This window comes from Thamnophis sirtalis, unplaced genomic scaffold (assembly GCF_051295495.1).
Source record: "Thamnophis sirtalis isolate CommonGarterSnake01/CBP01778 unplaced genomic scaffold, rThaSir2_p1.2 scaffold_14, whole genome shotgun sequence".
In the NCBI taxonomy this organism is placed as follows: domain Eukaryota; kingdom Metazoa; phylum Chordata; class Lepidosauria; order Squamata; family Natricidae; genus Thamnophis; species Thamnophis sirtalis.
Window position 1 is genome coordinate 6540674 of NW_028261394.1, and position 18042 is coordinate 6558715.

The window sequence follows — 18042 nt, forward strand, 5'->3', positions numbered from 1 at the left end:
CTCCTCCTCCTCCTCCTCCTCCCTACAACCCCGTTGCTTTCTAGCACTGATGAGGTTACCTAGTTGGGTCACGGAAAGTCTGCAAGAAAACCACCAAGTTCAGAGAGCACCAAGGACTCCACAATCCTCCTATTATTATTCCTCCTCCTCCTCCTCCTCCTCCTCCTCCTCCTCTCCACAAACCCCATTGCTTTCTAGCACTGATGATGTTACCTAGTTGGGTCATGAAACATCTGCAAGAAAGCAACCAAGTTTAGAGAGCACCAAGGACTCCACAATCCTCCTATCATTCCTTCTCTTCCTCCTCTTCCTACTCTCCACAAACCCCATTGCTTTCTAGCACTGATGATGTTACCTAGTTGGGTCATGAAACATCTGCAAGAAAACAACCAAGTTTAGAGAGCACCAAGGACTCCACAATCCTCCTATCATTCCTTCTCTTCCTCCTCCTCCTCCTCTCCACAAACCCCATTGCTTTCTAGCACTGATGATGTTACCTAGTTGGGTCATGAAACATCTGCAAGAAAACAACCAAGTTTAGAGAGCACCAAGGACTCCACAATCCTCCTATTATTCCTTCTCTTCCTCCTCCAATTATTGAATCTGTCATCTGTGCCTTTATAACTGTCTGATTTGGCACAGCCACCAAACACGACAGACGCAGACTTCGACGGATAATTACGGCTGCAGGAAAAAAACAGTTGCAACCAGCTTGCCTTCCACTGAGGACCTGTACCCTGCCCGAACCAGAAAGAGGGCTGAGAAAATATCTACAGACTCCCCCCCCCCTCCCCACATTCTGGATGCAAACTCCTCCCCTCTTATGCATTGGAGATAAATTCCTTGTGCGTCCCATCACACTTGGCCAATAAAGAATATTTTATTCTCTCCCGTTCTTTCACCTGCAAGAAGAGGATGGGTTGACAAGATGAAAAGTCCGAAAAATGAAAAAAGTGATTGACACTTTACAAGAGCAGGATAATAGAAACCATTTAATGCAACATCGGCGGTTATGCCTTGTATTTCATAGCAATCCCATCTCATGGTTGGGTCAAGCTGAGAGTGTTGTGTTCTTTCCTAGTTTTATTTTTCCGCCCGAGGGAGAGAAAAAAAAAATCATTAAAAGTTAAACTATTAGGGTTCGATACGCACCATGGGGAAAAGATTGCAAAACTATCTCTGTTAGTTGTGTTGCATTTTTTTATCCAAATAATCTTTATTAGTTATACATTTTTTTTAAAAAAAATAAGACATACAAATACAAATACAACTTTAAACATACAACACAACCAGTGGTGGGTTTCAAAATTGTTGGAACCTACTCTGTGGGTGTGTCCTCTTTTGTGGGAGTGGCTTGCCGCCCATGTGACCGGATATGAAATTATGAATTCGTACTTAGGTCGGTCCGAGTAGCTATTCAGAAACTCTGGCATTGAAGCATGCAGGTCTTAAAGCTGTCAAGTTACAAGATCCTTGCCAGTGGTGGGCTTCAAAAAAGTTTAGAACCTCTTCTGTAGGTGTGGCCTGCTTTCCGGGTCGACTGGTGGAACCTCTTCTAACCGGTCCGGTAGATTTGACGAACCGGTTCTACCGATTAGGTGCGAACTGGTAGGAACCCACTCTGCACACACACACACACACACACACCACGGTGACAGTCATTCACAACCAAGTTTTTTTCCTTCCTCATTGATTAGTCTCTAAGCAGCATCTTCTCATTACAAAGTTCAGGGATCTATTACAATACCCATGTTCACTTTTAGTTCCCATTGTTAACAGCTGCTATTTAACTTTCCCTGTTTTAAGTCTTTGCTGTTCTCCTTGTCGCCCACAGATACCATAGGTTCCAGCTAAGATAATGTTCCGTTTCTCCTCTGTCCCTCAGCCAACCCGTCATTCTGTCCATTTCTGCACATTCATAGATCTTTTTAATTATAGCATCTTCCGACGGCATGCTAGTGGATTTCCAAAATTGTATTATTCTTGCGGCCACACATTATATGTAGGCTCAAATGCCATATAGATTTACTCATGTTTTCTGGTTTTATGCTTAGTAAAAAAAGTCTCGGGTTTCCATTCGGTAATCTCTTTTAGCCAGTTTTGAATCCTTCTCCAGTATTTCGTGGCCTCAGTACAGGACCACCAAATATGGTAGAATGTGCCATCCCTTCTTCCACATTTCCAACACAGTGGAGATAACCCAGGAAACATTTTGGCTAACCTCGTTGGGGGGGAAGTGCCACCTATAAACCATCTTGTATATGTTGTGTTGCATTTTTGTTCCCTCAACATTTGCCAGATTTTGCAAAACTCTTACGTCCAAATAGATTTTGTTGGAAGTTCCACCTTTTTGTGCAAATACTTTGGAATTTGCCCACGCAGCTTTCATGCCCGTCCTGTTTACTTTCTTTTCATCCCTGCTTAAGCCTCAAGTTCGCTGTTAGTAGGAAATATTCTCATCTTCGTTCTTGAAAAAGCGTAAGTGGAGAAGCAAAACGCTTGATTTTTAAGAAAGCTCTCCTTCTCAAGGGGATGTTTTGGGTACCAATGGAGTAGATGGTTCCTAGGAACTGGAGTGGTTTCATCTTGATTTTAACTCAAGGTTTTCCACAAGTGGTTTTGTTTCAACCACTTGCCAGTCTTCTGTGTTGAGCAGGGGGTGGACTAGAAAATTGTGGTGGTCCCCGGAAAAAATATTTGCCTTTTTTATATTGCACTAAGTCAGGGGTCCTCAAACTACGGCCCCTTGGCCGGGTACATGCAATGAACGCTTATGTTGCTGCGGAGAGTCTCCCCCTTCGGGGTCTTTTTGTGCAGGTTGGAGGGGGGCAGAAATTCCGACTTGGGGTCTGCTTTGGCCTCCTGGTGGGGATAGATAGATAGATAGATAGATAGATAGATAGATAGATAGATAGATAGATGATAGATAGATAGATAGATAGATAGATAGATAGATAGATGATAGATGGATGGATGGATGGATGGATGGATGGATGGATGGATGGATGGATGGATGGATGGATAGATAGATAGAGAGGCAGGCAGGCAGGCAGGCAGGCAGGCAGGCAGGCAGGCAGGCAGGCAGGGCAGGCAGGCAGGCAGGCAGATGATAGATGATAGATGATAGATAGATAAGATAAGATATTGGGACGCAGAAAGGAGGCCACCAGGAGATGCCTGCCTAGGTTGCAAATGCATCTTTTCCACCTCAGGAGAGGTGCTGCCCTCTAGTGGAGCTTTGATGCTAAGGTACCTTAGGAAGCAACTAGTTTGGATAGGGAATGGGTGTTTTGTTTGTGTGTGTTTGTGCGTGCATGTGTGTGCACTTGCTAAGTGCGGGACTTTGCGCGAAGGCTGGAGGGAAGCACCGCTGGTGACGAAGAGCCAGAGGGCCTCGTTCCAGTGGGGCTGCATCATGGGCTGGAACTGGCTGACCATCTCAGCCCGCTGAGCCTCCAGGCGCCGGAACCTGGCCTTGCACTCCCGCAAGTCTTCCCTCTGCTTGGAAGGGCCTATGCTCGTAGTCCTCAGTGAGGTGCTTCTGCTGAGCCTCCTTCTCAGTCTGATCCAATTTGAACTGAGCTGTTTTGCCAACTCTTTCTCCTGGTGGCTAGTTAGCTCCAGCAACGGCTTCCTGTTGGGGCCCTAAGGAGCCCGGGCGGGCAGGCGAGTAGAGGCTGGCGAGGTGCCCCTCGACATGAGTGACATCAAGTTGGCCACGCCCACCCAGTCACATGACCACCTAGCCACGCCCATCCAGCCAGTCATCAGGCAGATGGTATTAGTGGTCCTCGGGATTTAACATTATGAATTTAGTGGTCCCTGAGGTCCGAAAGGTTAGTGACCCCTGGACTAGAAGACCTCCAAGGTCCCTTCTAGGATTCTAAGATGCAACAGCCCAGACGGAGCTAATGGGGAGAAAAATCAGAAAGCCTGCAAGATATTTGAGGCTCCGGGGAAGAATCTGTCTCTTCAAGAGAGGCATCTTATACATTTTTAAACGTGGCAAATGCTCCAGTTGCATGTTGGTTTTGAATCTGAACATTGCAGCGAAGAAGCACTGAGCAAATGAGACAAATGAACAGTGCCCAGCCTCTGTCTTAAAACATATGTCAGCTTTTTGATCAGCGAAACAGCTAGATAAATTTGAATCCCGAATGCTTTAAATCTCTCTCTCCCTCCCTCCCTCCCTCCCTCCCTCCCTCCCTCCCTCCCTCCCTCCCTCCCTCTCTCTCTCTCTCTCTCTCTCTCTCTCTCTCTATATATATATATATATATATATATATATACACACACACACATATACCTATACCTATACCTATATCTCTATCTATCTATCTATCTATCTATCTATCTATCTATCTATCTATCTATCTATCTATCTATCTATATCTATATGTATCTATATGTATCTATCTCTCTATATATCTCTCTCTCTCTATATATATATATACCTATACCTATACCTATACCTATACCTATACCTATACCTATACCTATACCTTTACCTTTACCTATACCTATACCTCTATCCATCCATCCATCCATCCATCCATCCGTCCGTCCGTCCATCCACATATATCTATATCTATGTCTATGTCTATGTCTATGTCTATGTCTATGTCTATATCTATATCTATATCTATATCTATATCTATATCTATATCTATATCTATATCTATATCTATATCATCTATCTATCTATCTATCTCTATCTATCTATCTATCTATCTATCTATCTATCTCTCTATCTCTATCTATCCATCCATCCCTCCCTCCCTCCATCCATCCATCCATCCATCCATCCATCCATCCATCCATCCATCCATCCATCCATCTATCTATCTATCTATCTATCTATCTATCTATCTATCTATCTATCTATCTAATGTAGAAGCAGGAAAAATTGTTCTGAGCTAGGCTTCCCCAATTCCTCTCCTTCACATTCAGCCCAAGGCCTGGCAAAGAGTCTTTCAAAGGAGTATTTATGACCACAGACCTTATCTAGCTTGGAAAGCTGCCATGATGTAAATATTTTCCAAATGAGGGGCTGTGCAAGGAAAGACTTGGGCACAGAGTCTCCGAGATTCATGGACAGATCTTCACACTCCTGAAACGAATCTAACCAACGAATTCTTACCTCCCATCCAGTCGGAGCTGAAAAAGCTTCTTGGATGAGAAGCAAACATCTTGAAAGAAAAAAAAACAGAAAGTCCAGTTGCCTCTTGAAAAAAAGCACCTTTTTGGGACAACCAGGACCTGGATGACAGAGAATCTCCCTAGTCACCTGATCATGAAGACGCACCTTGAAGCTGCAAATGTCATAACCTTGAAGAGGTTATAAGTCACATTTTTTCAGTGCCATTGTCAGTTTGAACGGTCATTAAATGAAGCGTCGAGGACTACCTGTATATGTACACACACATACACTGTCAGGGTTCCAAATAGCATCCAAAAGTAAATCAGAGTCCAAGGCAAAGGATTGTTCAAAGTTCCAATTTATTTAGAGAGCCATGTTGGCACCTCTGGGAAAACCTGAATCTGAACTCGGTTTTCCCACCTAGTCGAAAGTTCAAAATCCCGCCCCCCATATCCACAAGTCCATCCCATGGTCCAATCTCCCACAGCCACGCTGGCAGCTTCCGCCCCATCCAGTTCTGGTCAGGCGCAGAGATGCAAAGGACAAAGGATGACCTTGGCTTTCCAGAAAGAATGTTGTTATGGCTACCTAGCGTCTAAACCCGTACAACTCCCCTCTTCCCCATTTTCCCACCATAGAAAACGCATAGTAGGATAACAGAAAGTGTGGCAGGCCAAAAGATCCAAAGGAAAAGATGGCTGCAGGCCACACACACACACACACACACACACACACACACACACACACACACACACACACACACACTGCTTTGGACTTGTAAAAGGCCGATTTTTGTGTCTGGGTAGCCCTGATTAATGCCGTTATCTCACCCACATGAGAAAGGATGCTACTACCCAGCATGGATGCAAGACAAGTCATAGGATAAGCAGCTGGAGTGCTGAAGAGAGGGGGAGTGGGAAGCCCATTCTAGAGATTGAACTGGCTCACTTATCTCCGTGCTCTTCCAACAGGCTTAGTCTTTTGAATAAAACATTACCAGTAATTTATTTAGTGAGCAAGGATGGAAAGAAGGGAGCAGGGCTCTCTCTCCCTCCCTCCCTCCCTCCCTCCCTCCCTCCCTCCCTCTCTCTCTCTCTCTCTCTCTCTCTCTCTCCCCCTCTTCCCCCCCTCTCTCTCTGTGTGTATATGTGTGTTTGTGTGTGTTTTCCACTTGGCTGCTTTATCACAAATGTTTCTGCTGGCCCCTTTTTATAAAAAGCAGCTAGCCAAGTGGATCCAATATTATGTTTGTGGCTTGGGCGCGACTTTCCTGTGGATATAATTCTACGTCTCTGATTTTTATTTTTTATTTTTTGGCATGCCAGATCAAGCCTGAAAGAGATTCCTAGGCTGCAGCTTGATCCGTGATCTATTTGGCAGCCCATTCTTAACGTATCCAGCGGCGGCATTTCCCGGCTAGCTAAGTGCCATATTGGATCACAGCCAAGAGAAGGCCGCTCAAATGGCATCTCCAGTTTTGGAGAAGCAAGCTAATGTTCTACTACATCAGCAAAGACGATTGTAAAATTCAATGGGTAGCATCTCGTTTGTAAAATTCAACGGGTAGCATCTCGTTTGTAAAATTCAACGGGTAGCATTTTGTTTGCAAAATTCAATGGGTAGCATCTCGCTTGCAAAATTCAACGGGTAGCATCTCGCTTGCAAAATTCAATGGGTAGCATCTCGCTTGCAAAATTCAATGGGTAGCATCTCGTTTGTAAAATTCAATGGGTAGCATCTCGCTTGCAAAATTCAATGGGTAGCATCTCGCTTGCAAAATTCAATGGGTAGCATCTCGTTTGTAAAATTCAGCAGGTAGCATCGTTTGTAAAATTCAATGGGTAGCATCTCGCTTGCAAAATTCAACGGGTAGCATCTCGCTTGTAAAATTCAACGGGTAGCATCTCATTTGTAAAATTCAACGGGTAGCAAAGGGTAGCATCTCATTTGTAAAATTCAACAGATAGCATCTCGTTTGCAAAATTCAACGGGTAGCATCTCATTTGTAAAATTCAACGGGTAGCATCTCACTTGTAAAATTCAATGGGTAGCATCTCGTTTGTACGTGAATTGGAGGCGTGGGCTTTGGAGGAATCCTAGCAAGTGTGCCTGCTTCATTTAATTTGCAGACCCACCTGAATTTGTGCTCTCTCTCTCCCCCACACCCAGCTGGTCCCCACCCCACTCCACCCGTGGCAACGTCCATTCATTAAAAGAAAAAGGGAAAAAAAATCACCAAAGATACATTAAGTATTTGCAAATGCCAAAAGGCAGATGTTCTGCAGTATTTAAAGATTATCGGGCTAAAGTAGGTCAAATTATTGCTGTTTGGTTCTCTACAAAATTTTCTAAGCTGATTGGGAGAGCTGACCCAGATTGCGGCTTTCACCCTGAAAATTCACCGCAGATCTTGCAGTATGTGGTCGTTAAGCAACAGAAGAGTTGGCATCCTGGGGCTCAGGCTTTTGGGGGGGCTTGGCTTTTGGGGGAACGGGACTCCCTCCTTCCTCTTGAATTGTTTGCTAGGGTGAAATATGTCTCATTAATTTACATAACAGGCTCTTCCATCCCAGCCTATTGTAGATTGCAATTAAGGCAAATTTATTGCTAAGGCCACCCCTTGTGGTCTAATGGCCCATTGCCAGGAAGATACATCAGAGTTGAGCTCTCTATAGCAAGATAGATAGATAGATAGATAGATAGATAGATAGATAGATAGATAGATAGATAGATATACAGAAATAGATAGATAGATAGATAGATAGATAGATAGATAGATAGATAGATAGATAGATAGATAGATAGAAGAGAGAGAGAGAGAGAGAGGCAAACAGATAGACAGAGGATGGGGGAGGGAGAGAGATGATAGATTCTAAGATAGATAGCCATGATTGATTGATGGATGGATGATAAATAATAGATAGATAGGGAGATTAGATGATAGGGAGAGAGGGGGAGAAAGAGAGACAGGGAGAGTGGGAGAGAGAGAGAGACAGGGAGAGGAAGGGGGAGGAACGAGAGACAGAGATGATAGATTCTAAGCTAGATAACCAGATGATTGATAGATGATTGATGGATGATAGATAAATAATAGATAGATAGGGAGATTAGATGATAGAGAGAGAAGACGGGAGAAAGAGAGAGAGGGAGAGAGAAACAGACAGACAGAGGAAGGGGGAGGGAGGGAGAGACAGAGATGATAGATTCTAAGCTAGATAGCCATGATTGATTGATTGATGGATGATAGATAAATAATAGATAGATAGGGAGATTAGATAATAGAGAGAGAGGGCGGGAGAAAGAGAGAGAGGGAGAGTGGGAGAGAGAGAGAGACAGGGAGAGGAAGGGGGAGGAACGAGAGACAGAGATGATAGATTCTAAGATAGATAACCAGATGATTGATAGATGATTTATGGATGATAGATAAATAATAGATAGATAGGGAGATTAGATGATAGAGAGGGAAGGAGAAAGAGAGAGAGGGAGAGAGAAACAGACAGACAGAGGAAGGGGGAAGGAGGGAGAGACAGAGATGATTGATTCTAAGTTAGATAACCAGACGATTGATAGATGATTGATGGATGATAGATAAATAATAGAGATAGATAGGGAGATTAGATGATAGATTGATAGATGATAAAAGGTAGATAATAGGTGGGTGGGTGGATGGAAGGATGAATGGATGATGGGTTGGCTGAGGAATTCTGGGAGCTGAAGTTCTACAGATTTTAAGATTGGACACCCCTGCTTTTTAATATCTCATAATCTGGGCTTTTGAGGGTGCAGATCTGAAGGTATTGGTTCCAAGTGTCCAAAGATCTGTCAGATAACAAAGCCAGGTTTATTAGCTAATCTGCACGGTTTCCCTGGCCAACTGTGGTTCTCCCAAAATTGTGGTGTATTCAGCCAGCTGTGACTTAGTCCCACACGTATAATCCACCGTAATTCCATTTTCTACAAAAATGGAACGATGGAAGAAATCACTCCTCTTTCCTTGCCATTCCTGGTTGCTTTCTATCAAGCCAAAACATGTTCCTCGAATTCCTTTTTTAAAATAAAAAAAAACCCACACATTTTTTTTAAAAAAATAGGGCCGTGTTCATCATTTCAGATTGTTTTTGAGAGGCACAATCTGTTTTCGCTATTCCTAGCAGCTGCGGCTGTAATTTTATTCCTTTTTTAATCAGCTTGCATATCCATATGCAGGACCAATCCACTCTAGTCCTATTTCAGCTTCGGATGTGACAAATAGAGTTTACCATGGCTTGAGAATGGACTAATAATGGAGTACAATTAGCATAGCAATAGCGATAGCAATAGCAGTTAGACTTATATACCGCTTCATAGGGCTTTCAGCCCTCTCTCAGCGGTTTACAGAGTCAGCATATCATATCGCCCCCACAATCTGGGTATAAATAAATTTAGATAAAATTATCATGTGGTTAATCTTTGGTGAGATTCACAGCCTTTGGGGCTGGTTGGTAGCTCAACAGCTCGAGTCCTAACCAAGGACCTAGGAACTGTTGAGGTAACGTCGGAGGATATAAGCTGTTCCAAGTAGGGTGGATTTTTTGTAGAATCAGAATGTTCAAGTCTGATAAATTTAGAATTTCCAAATAGCGAGCTAACCCTTTGGGTATTGCTCCAAGGGTTCCGATTACAATCGGGACAACATTCAATTTCTTTTTCCACAGTCGCTCAACTTCAATTTGCAAGTCCCGGTACTTTGTGATTTTTTTATTGCTGCTTATCTTCAATTTGTGCATCTCCTGGTATATTATTATTATTATTATTATACAATTGTATCAGAGCGGCCAGTTGTTTCGCCGGATTTGGCATTGGTTACTAGTCGGGCCCCACCCAGGGGCCTAGGACGTCATAACGTATTTTCGTAATATGCGTGCAGATCCAAGCAGTGCGGCTTTTTGCATTTGACTGATGGTGATTTTGTCAATTTTTAACTCTTTTAAATGTAATTCCAGTGCTTTTGGAATAGCACCCAGTGTGCCAATTACCACTGGAATTACCACTGCTGGTTTGTGCCATAGTCGTTGAATTTCGATTTTTAAGTCCTGGTATTTTGCCATTTTTTCATGTTCCTTCTTGGCGACCCTGCTATCACCTGGTATTGCGATGTCTATGATTGTGACCTTATTTTTCTCAACCAGTGTGATGTCTGGTGTATTATGCGCCAGTATTTTGTCCGTTTGTATACGGAAATCCCACAAGATCTTGACCATCTGATTTTCGGTGACTTTTTCAGGCTGATGTTCCCACCAGTTTGTTGCTGTTTTAATATTATATTTTTTGCACAAATTCCAATTATTATTATTATTATTATCATCATCATCATCATCTTTGGGAAAGTAGCATTGCGAGTGGGTTTTCAAGTGCGGTGCATTGAAATTTCCTTTCAACGTGTGCCGTTGTCTATGCAGGAAAATGACAATAAAAGTTATCTCAGTGGTCTTATGATGGTGGCCGCATCACTATGATCCTGTGCTCAAAATTAGGGTGCTTGGCAAACTGAAAACTTAAATTTAAGTTGCATGAATATCGTCAAGTAGATCCTTGACAGAACTAGATCGTATTTTGGGGGCACATTGTTTCAACACAATATTTCTGCATCTGGATATTTTCTTTTTTTTAAAGCTACTGCATAAAAGCCTTTCTTTGCCACAATAATTACTGCACTCAAATACATTCGCAATCCCACCCCCTCACGCCTGTCTCCCTTTAAGACGGAGGCGCTGTTGTTAACGTCTGCCCTACTTTCCTCGTATCAAAAAAGAAAAGTTTGGAAATGGGTGAGTCACTCGCTGATAAAGATGCTGTGATTCAGCTACTCACAGACACTCTCTTACCTCCCTCAACAGTTGCACAAAACCCGCATCGCTTGCGTGGTGGCAAGCTCTGGTTGCGTTCAACCACCCAACATGGGCCTGTAGCATTATGTTGAATGCAGCGTCTTCGTGCTGCCAACAGAAGCTTCCCAGAATGGGTGAAACTATGGATATGGCCAAGGGTTTTTGACTGAGCTCAAGCAATCTACTTTGACATGGTTTGATTAATGATGGGTTGTTGAAAATAAGGGGGGGGAGAGGAGGAGGAGGAGGAGGAGGAGGAGGAAAAGGAGAAGGAGGAGAAGGAAGAGAAGGAGGAGGAGAAGAAGAAGACCAATAGCAGGCTTATATACCACTTCACAGTGTTTCACAGCCTTCTCTAAGCAGTTTACAGAGTCAGCCTATTTGCCCCCAACAATCTGGCTCCTCATTTTACCCACCTCGGAAGGATGGAAGGATGAGTCAACCTTGAGTCAACCTAAAGGAGGAGGAGGAGGGAGGAGGAGGAGGAGGGAGGAGGAGGAGGAGGAGGAGGAGGAGGAGGAGGAGGAGGAGGAGGAAGAAGAAGAAGAAGAAGAAGAAGAAGAAGAGAAGAAGAAGAAGAAGAAGAAGAAGAAGAAGAAGAAGAGAAGAAGAAGAAGAAGAAGAAGAATTGAAGTTCACAAGACTTAAAGTTGCCTCAAACCCCTCACCCAGCACCTCCGTGCTCTTCCAACATGGCTGTCATGGCAACGGGCAAACTTTCATTGTCTAATGAAAGGATGGAAAGGAAAGGAAAGGAAAGGAAAGGAAAGGAAGGAAGGAAGGAAGGAAGGAAGGAAGAAGGGAGGGTGGAAGGAGAGTTAGGGAAGGGGAGGGGGAATCTAGCTGTATTTATTGAAGAGCCTAGGAAGGGAGAAAGAAGGTTACATCTAGCTATATGTATTCAAGGAAGGAAGGAAGGAAGGAAGGAAGGAAGGAAGGAAGGAAGGAAGGAAGGAAGGAAGGAAGGAAGGAAGGGAGTTAGGGGAGGGGAGGGGAGGAGAGGGGAGGGAGGAAGGAAGGAAGGAAACCTTGCTAATGACATTACTTATTTCTTCAAATGTAAAGGTAACAAATTCAGCAAAGAACCAAAGAGAGAGAGAGAAGAAAAATTAAAATCCTGGTTCTTTCGTTCATTCTCACCCTTCCTCCTGTCTTGGATTTCCCCGTTGTGAAAGGAATCCCCACCAGAACCTTGCTCGCAGTCTTAGTAAGAAGAGTGTGAAAGTGTGCGTGTGTGTTTTAACACTCATCCTGCAGTGCAACAAATTTCAGCTTCCTTACCTATTGAGAAATTAACAACCTTTCCATTTCAGAAGAGGTACACAAATAAATGTGATATTTAAAAAAAAAAATTCTGTCTGGCTTCTGTTCTATTTTATTCTCTTCTATTCTACATTTCTATTCTATTCTGTATTTTTCTTTTATTCTCTGCTATTCTATTCTATTCTATATTCTATTCTCTGCTATTCTGTTCCATTATTCTATTCTATTCTCTGCTATTCTATTCTATTTTCTATTCTTGTTCTCTGCTAGTCTATATTCTATCCTATTCTATGCTATTCTATTATTCTATTCTATATTCTGTTGCATTCTATTCTATTCTGCTATTCTGTTCTGTTCTATTCTTTTCTATTCTCTATTCTATTCTGAATTCTATTCTATTCATTCTTTATTCTATTCATTCTTTATTCTATTCATTCTTTATTCTATTCATTCTTTATTCTATTCATTCTTTATTCTATTCATTCTTTATTCTATTCTGAATTCTATGTTATGCTACGCTACGCTATCCATTATCTCAAATTTCAGCTTTTGTGAGCTGCATAGACCCAGGTGTTCAGAAGCATTTCTAAGTTCCTTTTCTTTGAAAAGGAGAGCGTTAAGAATGTGTTTCAAATAGGAGAAACTCCTATTTGAATATGTGACAGAGGCTAGAAAGAAAATCTAGGAAAACAACATTTCACGAAAATGCGAAAGGCAAATTCTCCCCCAGTGCAAGAATATTTTAATTTCTTTTTTTTTTTTTAAGAACATCATCTTACATTTCAATGGAAATATGTCTGACAGTCCTTGTTACAGACCTGGTGACAGACCTCCGGACAATCCAAGCGTATGAAAAAAATAAAACATGAGCCTCTGTAAAGGACACTCCCTCTTAAAATTAAACTCTCCGTAAAAATCACACTCCTTCCCTGTTAGGGTTACTTTAGTGTCAGGCGCCCCAAATCATCATCACAACTATTTCAAAGGGGGAGGGAGAGAAGGAAATGGAGCGGTGAAAGAACCAGATATTTCCAAAAGGAGGATTAAAGGGAGTAAAACACGCACACACAATTACGCATGTCTGATCAGGATTCGCAAGTACGCAAATGGGACGGGAGGTATAGAAATATGATCCACAGATAAATAAATAAATAAAAATTTGCTGTGCTTTACAATTTCAAACCGTTCATCAAATCAGCGCTAATTTATTCTCTCTCTCTCTGTCTCCCCGACTCTCTTCTTTCCTTCTTTTTAACCTCCCTCCCCTAATTTCTCTCCCTCTTATCTTTCTCCCTCCTCCCTCTGTCCAACTCTCTTCTTGTCTCTCTCCCTCCTAACTTCTCTCTATATCCCTTTCCTCTCTTCCTCTCTTTACCTCTCTCCTTCTTTAATTTCTCTCTCCATCTCTCTCTCCTCTAACTTCTCTTTCTCCCAATTTCTCTCCCTCTCTCTCTATCTTTCTCCCTGTCTCCCTCTCTAACCTCTCTCTCTCTAATTTCTCTCTCCCCTTATCTCTTTCTCCCTCTCGTCTCTCTCTCCTCTAACTTATCTTCCCTCCAATTCCTTTCTTTCCCACTTACCTTTCTCTCATCTCTAACCTCTCTCCCTCTTTAATTTCCCTCCCTCTCTCTCTTATCTCTCTCCCCTTGTCTCTCGTCTCTCTCCTCTAACTTTCCTCTCTTCCCAATTTCTTCCCCTCTCTTTTTTCTCTCTCCCTCTATCTCTATCTCCCTGTCTCCCTCTCTAGCTTCTCCTTCTCTCTCTCTCTCTCCTCTTTCTCCCTCTCTTCCCTCCCTGCCTCTCTCGTCATTCTTTTTATTAAATCCATGCATTTTGGCACAGATTATTTTTCCCCCTACTTGCTTTTGTCAATAGTGGGCATTTGTTTCCTTTAGAGAATACAAAAATGAAAGGGAAGTGCATTTTTTAAAAAAGAATAACCAACCTGTACTCCCAGTCAACACCTCCGATGTGATATTACACATCGGGAAACAAATTGGATTTCTTTTCATTCCGGTCCTCGTTGGCTAACACTTCCAACAAATGAAAAACAGCACAGGGAGCCTCGCCGTCGGGTTGAATCACAGACACACAAAAATAAAAACAGACTAGGTGTTCGGCAAATCCTTTTCGCAACCCCGATGGCGGCACAGGACGTATTGCTGGAAGGGTCTTTGGGACACGATGTTAAGAGAAGTCTATTTGTAGTTTAAGAACAACCAAGTGCATATTGAAAAGGGCAATCAGAGCGTAAGGCTCAGCATTTCAGGAGATTGGTATCAAACATGGTGTCTCTTCGGGATCAGATATCTCCGTCATCCTGTTGTCCCGAAGGTGCTTTTTCAAGAGGCAACTGTTGGGCCTCCTAGTTTATCTTTGAAGATGTTTCGCTTCTCATCCAAGAAGCTTCATCAGCTCTGACTGGATGATGGGGAAACGGAAGGATTGATATTCCTTGCAGACAGAGCTGGTCGTTTGCATCCTTTTAGAGGGTCGTTTAGGCCACTTGGAGGTTTATCTGTGTCCTCAGGGTCACCTGAGTGGTGCAAATGGATGTGGAGCCTTCTTGGACCGGTTGAAAGGACCTTGTAGATTGAAGATAGATGATGTCGCATCCCTCGTCTTCTGTTGAGAAAGGGCAGTTCAATTTGGACATAGATGACCTCTTTGACCCCTCTTTCAAACTAACCTCCAAGTGGCCTCAACGACTCTCCAAAAGGATGCAAATGACCAGCTGTCTGTCGTCCAAGATGCTTCATCAGCTCTGACTCGATGGTGGGGAACAGAAGAATTGATATTCCTTGCAAGCAGAGCTGGTCATTTGCATCCTTTTAGAGGGTCCTTGAGGCCACTTGGAGGTTTGTCTGTGTCCTCAGGGTCACCCGAGTGGCGCAAATGGATGCAGAGCCTTCTTGGACCAGTTGAAAGGACTGTGTTGTAGACTGAAGATAGATGATGTCACATCCCTCCTCCTCTGTTGAGAGAGGGCTGTCCAATTTGGACATAGATGGCCTCTTCGACCCCTCTTCTTTCAAACTAACCTCCAAGTGGCCTCAATGACTCTCTAAAAGGGATGCAAATGACCAGCTGTCTGTTGTCCAAGAAGCTTCATCAGCTCTGACTGGATGGTGGGGAACAGAAGGATTGATATTCCTTGCAGACAGAGCTGGTCATTTGCATCCTTTTAGAGGGTCCTTGAGGCCACTTGGAGGTTTGTCTGTGTCCTCAGGGTCACCCGAGTGGCGCAAATGGTTCCTGTAGTCTGCAATTTCCCCCTGGGAATCCGTTCATTCTCCCACCCACACCATTTGGAGAATGTTCATCCCAACCCTCCAAGTGGCCTCAAGGACTCTCTAAAATACGATGCAAATGACCAGCTGTCTGCAAGAAAAGTGAATCCTTCCGTTCCCCACCATCCAGACAGAGCCGAAGAAGCTTCATGGATGAGAAGCGAAAACGTCTTCAAAGACAAACTCAAAAGTGCGGTTTCCTCTTGAAAAGAAAGCACCTTTGGGATTTTATGTTCAGATTTTATAACAGGTGAATAGCAGAGTCTCCAACCTTGTCGATTTTAAGACTTGCGGACTTCAATTCCCAGAATCCCCCAGCCAGCCATGCTCAATTCTGGGAGCTGAAGTCTGCAAATCTTGACAAGGTTGGAGACCCCCGATTCCTAGGAAACTAGTTTCCTACTTACAACGATGTGCTTAGTGATCGTTAAATGTTATAACAGAAGTGAAAAGGGTAACTCCTGCCCTGGTCCTTGCACTTATGACTATGGCGATATCCTAATGGGTACCATGATCCAAATTTGGTCACCTGGCAACTGGGGATGCAGTTACAGCATCACCATTTGCAATCTTCCTGATGGCAAAATCAACGGGGGGGAAGCCAGGCTGCGTGGTGATTCACTTAGCAACGGGGCAAAACAGGTCGTAAAACCCAACATGGCTGATTGAACAACTGCCTGGCTTAGCAACAGTAATTGTGTCCCCCATTGTAGTGGTAAGTCGAGGACTGCCTGTAGAAGAATGCGGATCATTGCAACAACGGAGCTGTCAACTCACAAAACATTCGTGGTCTGCTCTCGAGTTGCCATGGGCAGGAGGAGGGAGAACTGATGGAGCAGCTCAGCAGCCATGTTCAGAAGCACATTCCACGCATACCTTTCTCCAGGTTGGATCTCAGGTTACCGGAGCCAGCTGAAAGGCGGGGTTTTTACAGCCCGCGAAAGTGCCTTGTTGGACAATGTGATTTAAGACACTGACTCTGGGAGGAGGGGGTGGGGGGAAACGGTCACAGTTGAGCCGTAAAATACGTGGGGTCAGAGCTGACTTCACTCCGGGAACAGTGCTGACATGTTGCTCCTAATAAATAACTGGATTTCCTTTGAAACTTGGTTTGAGGCTCATGAGTTAATTAGGGCCTCCGTCGGAACCCTGCCAGGAGCTACATGCAGAAGGAGTGAAGTAGTATGGCTTTAACAACAGTTTCCCACATGGCTGACCACAGGTCTTTGCCATGTTTATCAAGAAAGGTTTGGGCTGCTGACCGTTGGATATACCCCTAGGCAAGACCTTCTAGAACAGGGGTGTCAAACACAAGGCCTGCAAGCCCACCCTGGAAACAGCGAAGATTGGCCCGCAATACCTTTGCCAGTGAAAATAGATCTCAAATGGGCCTTGCACTTCCTCCCCGAGCTCCGTTTTTGCTGGCAGAGGGTTGCAGGAGGCAGTGACGTGCGGTGAGGTTTATGGCTGGTGAGGCAGTCCTTTCACCCGACATCCCAATGTCTAAAGCGCTTTCTTTCTTTCGCCCGAGGTCAGGCTGGGCTAGTTGCTGCCAGAGTCCCCAATGGATGACTCTGCTTAACTGTTTAAAAAAGCCTCTAAAAAAAACGCCCTCTACAGGAGGAGGCAAGAGAACCACATGCCTCATCTACATAAGGAATTTTTCGGCTTTTAACCCTTGCTTAACTCTGCTCGAGTGATCATAAAGTCAGACAAGATGAGGCACATGGTTCTCCTGCCTTCTCCTGTAGAGGGCGCTTTTTCAGAGGCTTTTTTAAACAGTTAAGCACTAAGCAGAGTCATCCATGGTGATTCTGGGAGCAACTAGCTCAGCCTGACCTCAGCTCTTGCCTTTTTCCTTGTACATTTTTTTTTCTTTTCATGATGACAATGGTGAGGCTCTGCCTCCCCTGCCTCCCCTGACTGCACGTCACTGGCAGGAGGCTACCACAGCCAAAATCAGAGCCCAGCGGACGGCACACGGCCTCCCTGAGCTCTTTTCACTGGCAAAAGGCTGCAGGAGGCTATGGTGGATGAAAACAGAGACATTGAGTCAGGTTGAGCTGGCCACGCCCCCCACCCCACCTCAAGTTGAAACACAACCCTGATGATGCGGCCCTCAATGAAATCGAGTTTCATGCCTTTGTTCTAGAATCATCATCCTTTAAAAGATGAAGTTTTGCAAGAAAAAAATTGGAGCGGGGGGAAACCAACAGGTAACAAGGGAACTGACCCTATGAGAAGCTATGGACTCACAAAATCTATAGAAGGGGGAGGGCGTTTATGTTTTTTCCGTTGTTATGAGATGCGGCTAGTAACCCTCTCCATCCAAACTGCCTTATATCCATGTCTGTGGACGTCATCTTCCAGAATTCCCCTGCCCATGTGGGTATCGCAGGAACTACCTCAGCAGGACCACCAGTTGTGAACAAGACTTCTTCTGGCCCTTTTTTCCCCCCAGCAAGCCAGAATGTCTTTGTTC